A 13,233-nucleotide genomic window follows, 5' to 3' on the forward strand; every position below is an offset into this window, starting at 1 on the left:
CGTGTTGGAACAATTTACAAATTGGGTTTCGAGAAGTGTTAACTATGTTTTGTGTGAACTTAAAAATAAAAATTTTATTTGAAAATTTAAAGTGTTATATATATATATATATATATATATATATATATATATATATATATATATATATATATGTGTGTGTGTGTGTGTGTGTGTGTGTGTGTGTGTGTGTGTGTGTGTGTGTGTGTGTGTGTGTGGGGTAAAATTAATTGGTGGGCCGTAGTTGGAAGTTAAGAACCATTGCTGAAAGTTGAAAATTATGACTTTTATTTTTGTAGAATTATTCGTCAAACTGTTTCAAAGTTTTTAAAAATGTAAAATTATATACGTACTAAAGTTAAAAAGCTAAAAGTTCTTAAAACAAAGCTACACTTAATCTGAATTATTAACATGTCCATTTATTTATGAAGTTACGTGTACATTCAAAATTCATTTTTGGATAACTTTTTACCCATTTGACTAGTTTCCTGTTTACCTAATTCTTTTTATTTCAACTATGCGGTAAATATAAAAATGAGTCAATTAAAATGTCAAATATCATAGTAAATATACTATTATGGCGACTTGTTTTCAATTGGTTGTGAATACGAATTTTTAGTTAATTTGATGTGTGTAAATAAACTACACCGAGTTATATCATAATTTTAGGTTTTGAAGTCAAGAAACAAAGCAATTGAAAAATACGAAACAATCCTATCAAACAACCACTCCTTTCTATGATTTTTCGAGTTAAAAGAAAGTCCATTTCTATGCTTCGAAACTGAGCAACACATGGTAGCAAATGATGACTTGAAGAGCTTTTTTTCAAAGTTAACATGCGACCAAAATGAAATCGGGAGGTTGCAAGCGACACCAAGAAAAGAACCTATGCCAGAGGTTTTTCAACATATGATTTATCCGATTTTGACCTAAATCCGTTATCTAGGTTATTGACCAGTACATATCGATAAAATTACTTTTGCTACAAACAATAAAAAAAAAAAAATGAATCATCCATATTTGATTATTATACCCCAAATAAAAAAAATAGAAATTCTGAAAACGATTAAACACACATAATTAGATGACAAAAAAAAAAAAGATTGATACCGTTTAAGCACATACCAATAATACAAAAGCAAAAGAAAAGGACGCTGGCAATGAATGAAATGGGACAAAACGCAGTGAAGTATATGTGTGTGGGTGTGTGTGTGTTTTTGGAACATATCGAATTTGTAAGAGATTTTGTTTGGGAAATGGGTTGGTGCCACTTCACAACATGTGCATCTTAGTACTTCCTTTTTGTTCGCTAGTATATATAGATGGCCAAATCATCAAGTCGAATGGTATGGAAACCTGTAAAAGAAAAAAAAAGTTAACTTTTAATGAGTTAAATATGTTGATATGTCAACGTTTTCTTATTATCTTCTGATTTTTTAAATAATAGATATATATTATATAATTACAAATTGATATTATTAAAATGATAATATATTACAAATTGATATTCTTAAAATGAAAATGTAATTTAAGAGCATATATACTTATTTTGTGCCTCAAAATTATTGTCACATTGTAATTCCTTTAATTTTGACTTTTAATTAAACAGAAAACTACAAACTTAGTCTCTATGGTTTGCTGATTTCTATTGTTAGAGTCCACATGATTACAAAATTTTAAATTTCATCATTTTCACCGGTTTTGGTTTTGGTTGTGAAAATAATCTTCTTTATCTCTCATCTGTTAACACACCCCACATGCACATTATGTAAAGGCTTTTTAGTCATTTTGCATCTCATATCTCTCTCCTGCTCTGTTAAACTCATTACGCTCATCGATCTCACTTCTGTCTCACCTCTCGTTCTAGTCTAATCCAAGTAAAGGGCGAATCCAGAGCATAAACCTACGTTTTTACTATTTAAATGAATCTGATATGTAAAATTAAAATAGTGAAAAAAATAATAGGAACGGAGGTTGTATAAAAAAGATTTAAAGTTCTTACAACTGTATCAAACGAGGTCTAATATCTCGAAATATTTTCACAACTACATCATTATTAATACTATCTAAAACGTCTTTCTTAATATATGATACTAAACTAGCACTTAAAAATTGTATTGAGTTATTTCTTAATAGGTAATTAAGTATTTGAGCTATTGAGATATAAAAAATAGGCTTTAAAAGTTTCGATTTATATTAATTTTTTTGTCCAACGAATTACTCATAAAATTTTAGATAGATCACAAATAAAATTCATATATATTTCTTGTAACAATTTTTTTCTTTCATGACCCACCTTCATCCAACGTATATTCGCCACTATCCAAGTATAACCCTAATTTCAAGCTCATGATCTTCTAGCTCACTCTCTTCTCCATAATCAGAAAACTAATTTCAGATGACATCCTCATCTAATCGAAGGTATTTCACTAAACTTTTTTTTTATGTGTTTTTGTTATGATGATTACACAAATGATATGTCCTGAATTATACATATTTTAAGGGACATTTTAGATATTATATATGCATTTATGAAACAAATGGTACTTAATTGTAATAAATTTATATTTTGCAAATTAAAAGAACAATACATTAAAATAAAAGATATAAATGCATATTCTGGAATAAATTTTGTAGCCTGAGCACTAAGAAAGGGTTTAATTAAGGATGATTCAAGAATTAATGAAGATTTCAAAGATATTTGTTGATACACGTAAATTACGCATCGACTATTATTTCTCATTGCGATTTAAATCGGTCACATAATCCTATAAATATAGTTAATTTTCATCAAATACAGAGGAGAGGATGACAACAGTAAGGTAATTTCAAGAAATCCTAGAAATTAGAAGACGACCAAGAGAGGCCTTTCTGAGAGTCTAGAAGGCTATATCAGCTAGCATGCTGATATAGATGCAGAAATCTGAAGATTAAGAGAAGAAATCATAAGGTTATCAATCTGTTTACTTTTATGTCTATAATTAGTTAACTTTTTGATTTCCTATATGTTATTTTTTCAAGATTTGGCATTAAACCCTTTATGATTTTTTATTATCTATGAAACCCTAGTTTTATTGATTGATTGGTATTTGGTTATTGAGAGTTGTTAAATTTTATTATGTTTGCTCAATTAAAAATCCATGAGAATTAATATTGATTATGTTATGTTTATGTAACTGAGTGCATGATTTATGATTAGGTTCAGACTATCTATCACGAATCACACTGCTTATTAACTTGTCAAAGCTGGAAAACTGAGTCAAGAGCATAGACAGTGGCGACTAGTGGAAAGTTATGTCTCTTGGTTAAGCATAATAAATTTATGATTAATATTTGTGATTGATCCAACAACTTGGATAATATGAGAAGTTGTCACAAGCCTTGGACTAATCATACGTATTGAGTCATTACATAATGCGAACGAATAGACCGCGTATAATGGAGCTATCATTGTTGGGAAACAACTTAGAATCATATGACTAATGATATTAATCTGGAATTAATCAATTTAAGAATAAGTGGATAGCTTAAAAATATAATTTAAAGGATACTAATTAATTGAACTATGATGGATTGAATATAAATATGAGTAGCTTTAGATTATGTTATCTATGTAGTTAGTCATGGTTATGTTTATTTGATTATTTATTTGCTAGTTTATTTTAATGACATTATAATAAACCCATTTAATTGCTTCCTTTTATGATTGATTAATAATAAGATACTAATATGTTAGGAAACTTTTGTTTTCTATGTGTTCAACGCCTTTACTTCCCTAAGCTATGTTATCATTTATTTTTTCCACTACCTCTATTATTTATTTGTTCCACTGCCTCCTGTAGATAGTTTGTTTGGTTTGTTAAGAATTATAAATGTAAAACTAGATTTGTATTTTTATGTATATATCTTTTATAACATCAAGTTTTTGACACCATATGGAATGGTGTTCAAGTTATCTCAAGTTTATAAACTATCTTTTACACATCAACGTTTTTTGCACCGTTGTCAGGGAATAAATTTCAAATAATATTGTTGTATCTGGTTATTATTCAATCGATACTTTCTAAAAATAAAATTAATTTTTGTTTGATAACAATTTCCCTTGTTGAAAAGGTGTTTTGTTGTACAGGAACGAAAGAGACTAAGCATAGGGTTTTAACCGAAGGAATTGGTCAAAGACTGCATGAATATTTTAGGCACATATTCGTGTCGAGATTTTGATATTGCGACGCAATTAAACCTTTTTAATTGTTTATAGCGACGTGATTGACACATCATGCTGCTATTTTGTTATAGATTATATTTACTCCTGATTTTATTTTTTATGCGTCGATTTGACAATTGTAAACTATGTTGGAAAATTGGTGTTAACCAATTTATAAAAATTGGGAAAACCATTTTTTTAACTCGTCCAAAACGGATTTAATATGAATGTGAAATTAATCCTTAAAATGTGAGTGTTGGTAGAAGTAAAGAAAATAGTTTAATGAGCCAGATAAAGAAAAGAAAAGTTCATGGGCCTTTCTGCAAATATTCTTTCTCTTTGTAACTGAAAATACATATTAGTTACTGAATTAATCTTATGATTAATATTTGCATTTAATCTTTTCCGGTTACAAATTTAACCTTAATTTATAAATAGAGGTTTTGGGAGTCTAATTCTAACACCCAAATGAAAACAAAATTCTCTTCTTCTACAATTCATCTTCTTCACTTTCTTGCTACATTGAAAGTATGATCTAAGATTCTAGGCCTTTTGAGGGTTCGTGTGGTCTAGAAGAACCACTTTAAGTTGTATCCTGGTAACAAACACCCGGTAGCGGATAAATTTGTTTTAAAGACAATATATTACACACATGCATCAACCATTTCTAATTTCTTTTTTGCTTTCGTACGTTACCGTAATATCATTCCTACAATCTTAAGACAAATTTGTTGTGAGTATAAACCCAACGTGGTAGAAAAGCCTCTTTTGTTAACAAGTGAATGCATCCTTTGTAGACAATAACAACTAGAATGGAAGCTTCATCATTTCATATGGTGAATGTAATAAATAGCTATTGTATCTTTGGTGGCTCATTTAGGAATAAATAGAGGTTAAACCTAGTTGTAATGTACCACAAAACAAAGAGTGATAAATAATAATACTTAGAGTGAGTATTAGCTAAAGGGTTGTTTATTTCTCTTGTAATAGAGTGTGTATCTTCGTTTCTTTTGTTCCAGTCTGAATAAAAGTGTGTTTCAACCCCAACAAGTGGTATCAGAGCTTGGTTAAGCTCCCGGGAAGCATTCTCTGTTTGTTGGTCCATTTTTTTTGTCTCAAAAATGATTTTTGTGTACATCGTTGGAAAGGTCTCATCTCCAACATTCTGAAAATAGATATTTTGGAATTTTTCGACTATTGGAAGGCCTCCAAATCACCTGTCAAAGTTGGTCAAACTCGCTGGAAAGTTGGTTGGACAAACCAGTCTGCCGGAGAAGACGAAACTGTAGCAGTGACGTTATCAACACTGTAGCGGTACTATAGCAGCTCGACAAGTGCAGCTTAGTCCTTGTTCTTCTGAAAAGTGCAATTTAGCCTTTATTTTTCAGAAAAATTGCATTTTTGGTCCTGTTTTTCAGAAAAAATTCAGTTTATCCCATTATACTTCTATAAAATTTCTGTTTGCCCCTTGAACTTCTAAAAAGTTCATATTGGTCCCCGTACTTTTAGAAAAAAAGCTACAAAATCATGTATGCCCAAGTATATGCCAAGAAGGACTACACTAACCTCGTTGTCTTCTCAAATGGAAGTTGAAAGTGTTCAAAGGACCGGGGAAGATGGTATTGTTACGTTACACTATCCAATTCTCACGAAGATGAACTAGGCGGTGTGGGCCATAAAAATATGAGTGAATTTACAAGCACAATGAGTGTGGGATGTAATTTAAAATGCAGAAGTGGACAAACATAAAGATCGGATGGCTCTTGTGGATATTTATCAAGCAATTCTAGAGGACGTACTACTGATGTTAGCTGAAAGGATACAACTAAAGAAGCATGGGAAACGCTTAAGATGATGCATATGGAGCCGATTGGGTTAAGGAGGCTAACGCTCAAACCTTGAGAAGTGACTTCGAGGTGATCCGGATGAAAGAAAGTGAATCGATAAATGATTTTTCCATGAGATTGAATACTATTGTAACTAGTATGCGATCTCTAGGTGAAAAGATCAATGAAATTACGGTCGTATAGAACTTTCTTTGAGCCGTACCAATACAATTTATTCCAATCGTAACATCTATCGAACAATTTGGAGATTTAAAGAATATGTCGGTGGAAGAAGTTGTGGGTCTTCTCAAGACCCACGAAGAGAGACTTCGAAGCTATGGAGAAAAAGGAGGACCTTCTTTATTGCTTACACATGTCGAGTAGACATCTCGTTCCAAGAAAACCGACGAGAGAAACTCATCAAATACTTTAATGGGACGAGGAGGACATGGTAACCAACGCTAGGGAATATCCTGTGGTCGTGGGCGTGGGCGAGGAGGTGGTCGAGAGTCCAATATAAACCGGAATGACCAAAATCCTTCTCGAAAGGATAAAAGTAAAATCAAATGTTTCACTTGTGAACAATTTGGTCATTATGCTTCGGAGTGCCCAAACAAGAATCATGGTGAGGAGGTGAACCTCACTCAAGCCAACGAATAAGAGCTTACTCTAATGATGGCAGTCTCACAAGAATATGAACACAAAAAGGTTTCTCTAAGAGAGAAGATTTGTGTTAATCTTCTTTCATCAGGAGAAAGTCGAGTCGAGTTCGAGATATGGTATCTCGACAATGGTGCTAACAATCATATGACCGGAGACCATTCAAAGTTCTGTGAGCTAGATGAGCACGTTACGGGTCACATGAGATTGGGGATGGTTCGACCATCACTATTTTGGGACAATGGCCGATTTTATTCGATAGCAAAAATGGCAACCAAAGACTCATTAATGAGGTATATTTTATTCCAAGTCTAAAAAACAATATTATTAGGAGATAATGTCACTGTAGCACATGGAACTTTCTTCAATTGGCTAATTTGGTCCTTATTTTTTTTTTTTGGTACATTAGGCCAGTAAACTCGTAAGTGACCTCTTAATTAAACCATTTTATCAAGTTTTAGAAGGTTTCCCGGTTACAATGCTTATGTGGCACACTGATGTGTCCAATAAGCTTACGTGGGAAGCTTATGTGTCGAAGAAGTCCAGTTGTTGATATATGCTTATTAATTCAAACCATCATTCGGACCTCCATTAAATCTTTACTTACCCTTCTCTGAAAATTCAAAGACTTCCCCCTCCCCGACTATTTCCGTCCGGAAGAAGAATGTCTTCGAGCTCATCGGCGTCAAGGAATCAGCTACTAGTCACTCATGTTCAGTCGCAAGAAGGGGGAAAGCTTTGTGATTGTGTCGTTCCAGCTAAAGAACGAACGTGTTGGAACAAACCCTGGGAGGCGATTCTGGAATTGTCAAAACAATATGGTAGGTCCCGATTCTCCTGATTTTGATAAGTTAGTATTTTATGGTTTGATGTGTTGTTTCTTTCTGTAAAGACGATAATGGTGTATTTGTATTTTGTTTCATATGTTAAAAACCCTAATTTTATTTGCTTCTTGACGATCACTGTGAATAAAACCCATTTCGTTGGTACATTAAAGGTAGTTGATTTGTGATTGTGAATCAAACCCTGATTTTATTGGCTTTTTATAGACTAGGTTGAGGAAATGTAGCTTCTTTGAATGGAAAGATGAAGAACAGGCAGACGGGTACTACAAAAACCTACAGTATTCTCTGAAGCAGAAACTAGATGCCAAAGTGGAACTGTCTGAGATGAACAATTTGAGGAGAAGGATTGCTGAAGTGGAGTTTCTGCAATTACAGGAGCAGTATAAGGTGGTAAAGAGTGAGAAAGAAGTTCATGATGCAAGGAAGGCAATAGGTAGGTACATGATGATAGTTGCCCTATTGTTTGCTTGCTTGGCCCTATGTGTTTTGAAGTTAGGGGGTGATTGTAGTTAGTTAGGTTGGTTAGTGTAAGCTTTTGTTTTTTGGGATCCCTTGTATTTTTTGTAAAGGCAGACTAGAAAGCCAGTAATGATGGGCATTTTATATGTATTGAAGTTGTTTTTAGTTATAAGTTGGGGTTATCAACCTTGATGTGTTGATTTTGTAAGGTGGTAAGTCCCTAATGAAAGGGCATATGATAAGTAATCTAAAAAAATATTCAAAGTCCCAATTATACGGCATTTTGTATAATCAGATGTTGATGTTAATCAAACATATGCATGGTCTGTATTCCCAACAAATATATTTAATTAGATTAGTTGTTGTGCATGTTTTAAATTTGGGAATAATTGAGGAAGTGGTCCATGTGGAAGTACACAATGTGTATGGGAACCATTTGTAGTTACTAGTCAGTGGGTGTTTTAATAATGAAAAAAATGGGACCTGTGAAGCCATTATAAAACCATATCTGGGACCATATAAAACATTCCCATGCATGCACATTATTCCAATTTTTTCCATGCATAAATATTCAAAGCTAAATATCATAATTTTACTTAAAAAGGCAACATACTTTCATACTTCATGTCATACAGAAATAAATGACCAACATACCCTTTTCTGTCATACATAAATAAATGACCAAAATACCCTTTTCTGTCATACATAAATAAATGACCAAAATACCCTTTTCTGTCATACATACTTAAATGACCAAAGTACCCTTTTCTGTCATACATACTTAAATGACCAACATACCCTTTTCTGTCATACATAAATAGATGACCAACATACCCTTTTTTGTCATACATAAATAAATGACCAAAATACCATTTTCTGTCATACATACTTAAATGACCAAAATACCATACATACTTAAATGACCAAAATACCATTTTCTTTCATACATACTTAAATGACCAAAATACCATTTTCTAACATACATACTTAAATGACCAAAATATCTATTAAATATAAATTACCATCATCCTATTACATAAACTTTAAATCCAAATTACCATCATCCTATTACATAAACATTAAATCCAAATTACAATAAACACTAATCAATTACAAGAGCTTTTCCCTTCGAATTTCCTGGATCATCAACACCACCAATTGTTTTGCCTAATTTCAGCTTCAATATTCTCTCTGACTTTCTTCTCCTTATCCTCTTCAAAATCTCTGAAATTGGCCTAACCCTTACCTGCTGAACCTAGATAATAGGAGCAACCTCCTAAACATTAACATTATCATCTTGGGCATTAGGATTAACCTCATCAACCTCCTGAACATTAACATTATCAACTTGGATAACAGGATTAACCTCCTCAGCCTCCTCATCTTGAACAACTTCCTCAACCACAACAACTTCCTCAACCACATCAGCTTCCTCACCCACAACACCCTCATCACCTTCATAACTTCTAGGTGGAGCAAATTGCATAGAATGACTAAATTCCATGAACTACTGGATTCAACATTAGTAGGAGTAACTTGCATATCATTTTGAGTAGTATCCATCTCAATTGGAGTCATTTCAACCTCTTCATGTTGTTGTGGTTACCCTATATGGCATGATATATTATGTTAGTAACAAATCATATGTAAATAAATTTAAATTCTAAATGGTTTTACCTATCCCGCATTTTGCTTCACATAAACTTTTTGTTTCTTCTGTTTCTTCACATTTAACTTTTGGGGCCTTCTCTGTGGACAAGTAGCCTTGTTGTGACCTATCTCCTTGCAAATACTACATCAAATTTTCTTTCCAGCCTTAGAAACCCTGTGTGTTCCTATATTCTCTGTAGTGGATTTCTTCCTCTTAGTAGTTGGCCTACCAGGCATCCTTCTATTAATAGGAGGCAATGGTGGAGTATAGTTTGTCTCTGGCCACATGTCACTGCTATTCATGGGAGCAGTTATGTAATTGTATGCCTTCCTAAATATGGTTGTGCTAAACATGTTGTATATATAGGCTTTTACATCCTTATTAAGAAATGATATGCTAGCTACAAAATGAGCACATCCATATCCATTCAATTGCCACAACCTACATGTAGATGTTTACCTTTCTAAGTCCACCTCATATGCATCTGTTGCTCCCCTTACCTCAAACCAGTTTAATCCATTTGGTAGTACCTGATAATGCCTTTGAGCTTTTTTAAGCAAATTCACCTTAGCCCTTATCTCTGGACAAATATGATTTCCCCATTGTTGTCCCTTTAATTTCATGTTGTAGATTTTTTCCATCATGTATAATCTTAACTCCTATAACATGGTTATTATGGGCTTCTTCCTGGCATCTACAATTACATCATTAAAACTTTCTGAGAACCCATTTTCAACTGCATCACAACACCTTCTAGTTTGAAAGAAAGCTCTTGACCATGTTTTTGGATCTTTCTCCATGAGATATTGATGGGCATATGGGTTCAATGTCTCAATTTCTTTCTAAAATCATGCTCAGTTGTGGCTTTAGATGCTCTCCAAAACAAGGTATGATATATGGCACCATTGAATCTCTTCTGCAAATTCTAGAAAATATGTCTAGCACACTGTCTGTACTCTACATATGGCATCAACTCTTTAACAGCCTCTATCAAAACCTGTAGTAGTACGAAGGTTTAATTTAGATAGTGTAAAATAAATATAAATGCATTACTATGTAAAAAACTAACCTTATGTTGGTCTGACATTAAACTGAAACCATTACCTAAATTCAAGTTTAGATCATCAATGAGAAGCTCTAAAAACCACTTCCAATTCTGCTTGTTCTCCACATTAACCACTGCCCAAGCTATAGGATATATCTTGTCATTTGCATCCCTCCCAATAGCACAAATCAATTACCCCTTACAAACACCTTTAAGAAAACATCCATCAAGACCAATTATCCTTCTACACCCTTCAGTCCAACCTTGTTTAATTCCTTGAAAACAACAATAGAACTTGCTAAAATATTTCTTTCCATCTGGACCATCTTCCATATCTAGCTTCACAGTTGACCCAAGATTTGTCCTTAAAATCTCATGACCATATGACCGTATGTAACATCCCCCTCTGTCACGTATCAAAATATTGTCCGCTTCGGGCCACTCGGCACGAGGACTTCCCAGGGGGTCACCCATCCTGATACTACTCCCGCCCGAGCACGCTTAACTGCAGAGTTCTTATGGGATCTACTGCCCTCACGGATTTAAAACACGTTGTGATAGGAAAGGTATCCACACCCCTTATAAGGAATGCTTAGTTCTCCTTCCCAACCGATGTGGGATCAGATCTAACCCACTTTCACACCCCATTATAGGGTTCGACGTCCCCATCGAACACATCGACCTGTGCCCTAGCTCTGATACCATTTGTAACATCCCCCTCTGGCACGTATCACAATATTGTCCGCTTCGGGCCACTCGGCACGAGGACTTGCCAGGGGGTCACCTATCCTGGTACTACTCCCTCCCGAGCACGCTTAACTGCAGAGTTCTTATGGGATCTGCTGCCCTCACGACTTTAAAACGCGTTGTGTTAGGGAAGGTATCCACACACCTTATAAGGAATGCTTAGTTCTCCTTCCCAACCGATGTGGATCAGATCTAACCCACTTTCACACCCCATTATAGGGTTCGACGTCCCCGTCGAACACATCGACCCTTGCCCTAGCTCTGATACCATTTGTGACATCCCCCTCTGGCACGTATCACAATATTGTCCGCTTTGGGCCACTCGGCACGAGGACTTCCCAGGGGGTCACCCATCCTGGTACTACTCCCGCCCGAGCACGCTTAACTGCTGTTAAGCGTGCTCGGGCGGGAGTAGTACCAGGATGGGTGACCCCCTGGGAAGTCCTCGTGCCGAGTGGCCCAAAGCGGACAATATTGTGATACGTGCCAGAGGGGGATGTCACAAATGGTATCAGAGCTAGGGCTCGGGTCGATGTGTTCGACAAGGACGTCGAACCCTATAATGGGGTGTGAAAGTGGGTTAGATCTGATCCCAAATCGGTTGGGAAGGAGAACTAAGCATTCCTTATAAGGGGTGTGGATACCTTCCTTATCACAACGCGTTTTAAAGCCGTGAGGGCAGCAGATCCCATAAGAACTCTGCAGTTAAGCGTGCTCGGGAGGGAGTAGTACCAGGATAGGTGACCCCCTGGCAAGTCCTCGTGCCGAGTGGCCCGAAGCGGACAATATTGTGATACGTGCCAGAGGGGGATGTTACACCGTAGCTTACCATAATGTTCAACAAGGCTTCCTTCATCAAGTTTCAGTGCATACTTCTTTGCTCTTCTACATTGCCCCATACTAACTTGGATACCAAACTTGGCCATTACCTTAAACCTAAGCTTCCTTACACTTATTATCTGACTTTATACAATCTCTTTGGTATAGTGACTCCCAATCCATGCATATGTCACCAATGATCCAAACTTGAAGTTCCTAGCACAATTATGATCAACTTTTAGTGACTTGATTTGGAAACTCTCTTCATCACTCATCCAAGAAGCCCATAATCTAAATGTGCAAGTACCCTTGCTACACCTCACCAAAAGTCTTGTCCTATCATTTTTTTCAAAACACAATTGATATCCATTAGCTACAACATAGTTACACAACATTGATTTTACTTGCCCTGGACCCTTAAATCTCATCCCTAGAATTGGTTTTTGTTTTTTTCCAGTGTAATAGCTCATTAAATATTGAATGAGTTTGAATGTTAAGTTTAAATTCTCTCCCATTGTCATCATCTATAATGTAGTTATCCTCCTCATCATCAACACATAACTTACTCAAGAAAGGATCATTTGATGTCCTATTTATATGCACTACATCCTCATAAATTTCAAAGGCAACCTTCCTAAGTTCATCTATTTTATCTTCATTTTCACCATCAATACAAGAATCATGTTCATTATCTTCATTATCTTCATCATCAAGCCACCCATCAACACCAACCCCAATATGATCCACATAAACCAAAATTACACCATCTGTTCCATAAGCATCAAAAATAAAAGCACCATATTCCACATCATTTGAAATGAGATTAAGCCCTTCCATTAGAGAATTGCTTGGTTCACAGTAGTAAAACTTTTTATACTCTTCATGCATGAAACGTTCGTAGAAGGTCACAAACTCATAATAAATCATAAAAGAAAAGTAAACATCAGTGAACATGGTTTTCACACCACCAGTGTAAGAGA

This window comes from Lactuca sativa, chromosome 4, assembly GCF_002870075.4.
Source record: "Lactuca sativa cultivar Salinas chromosome 4, Lsat_Salinas_v11, whole genome shotgun sequence".
In the NCBI taxonomy this organism is placed as follows: Eukaryota; Viridiplantae; Streptophyta; class Magnoliopsida; order Asterales; family Asteraceae; genus Lactuca; species Lactuca sativa.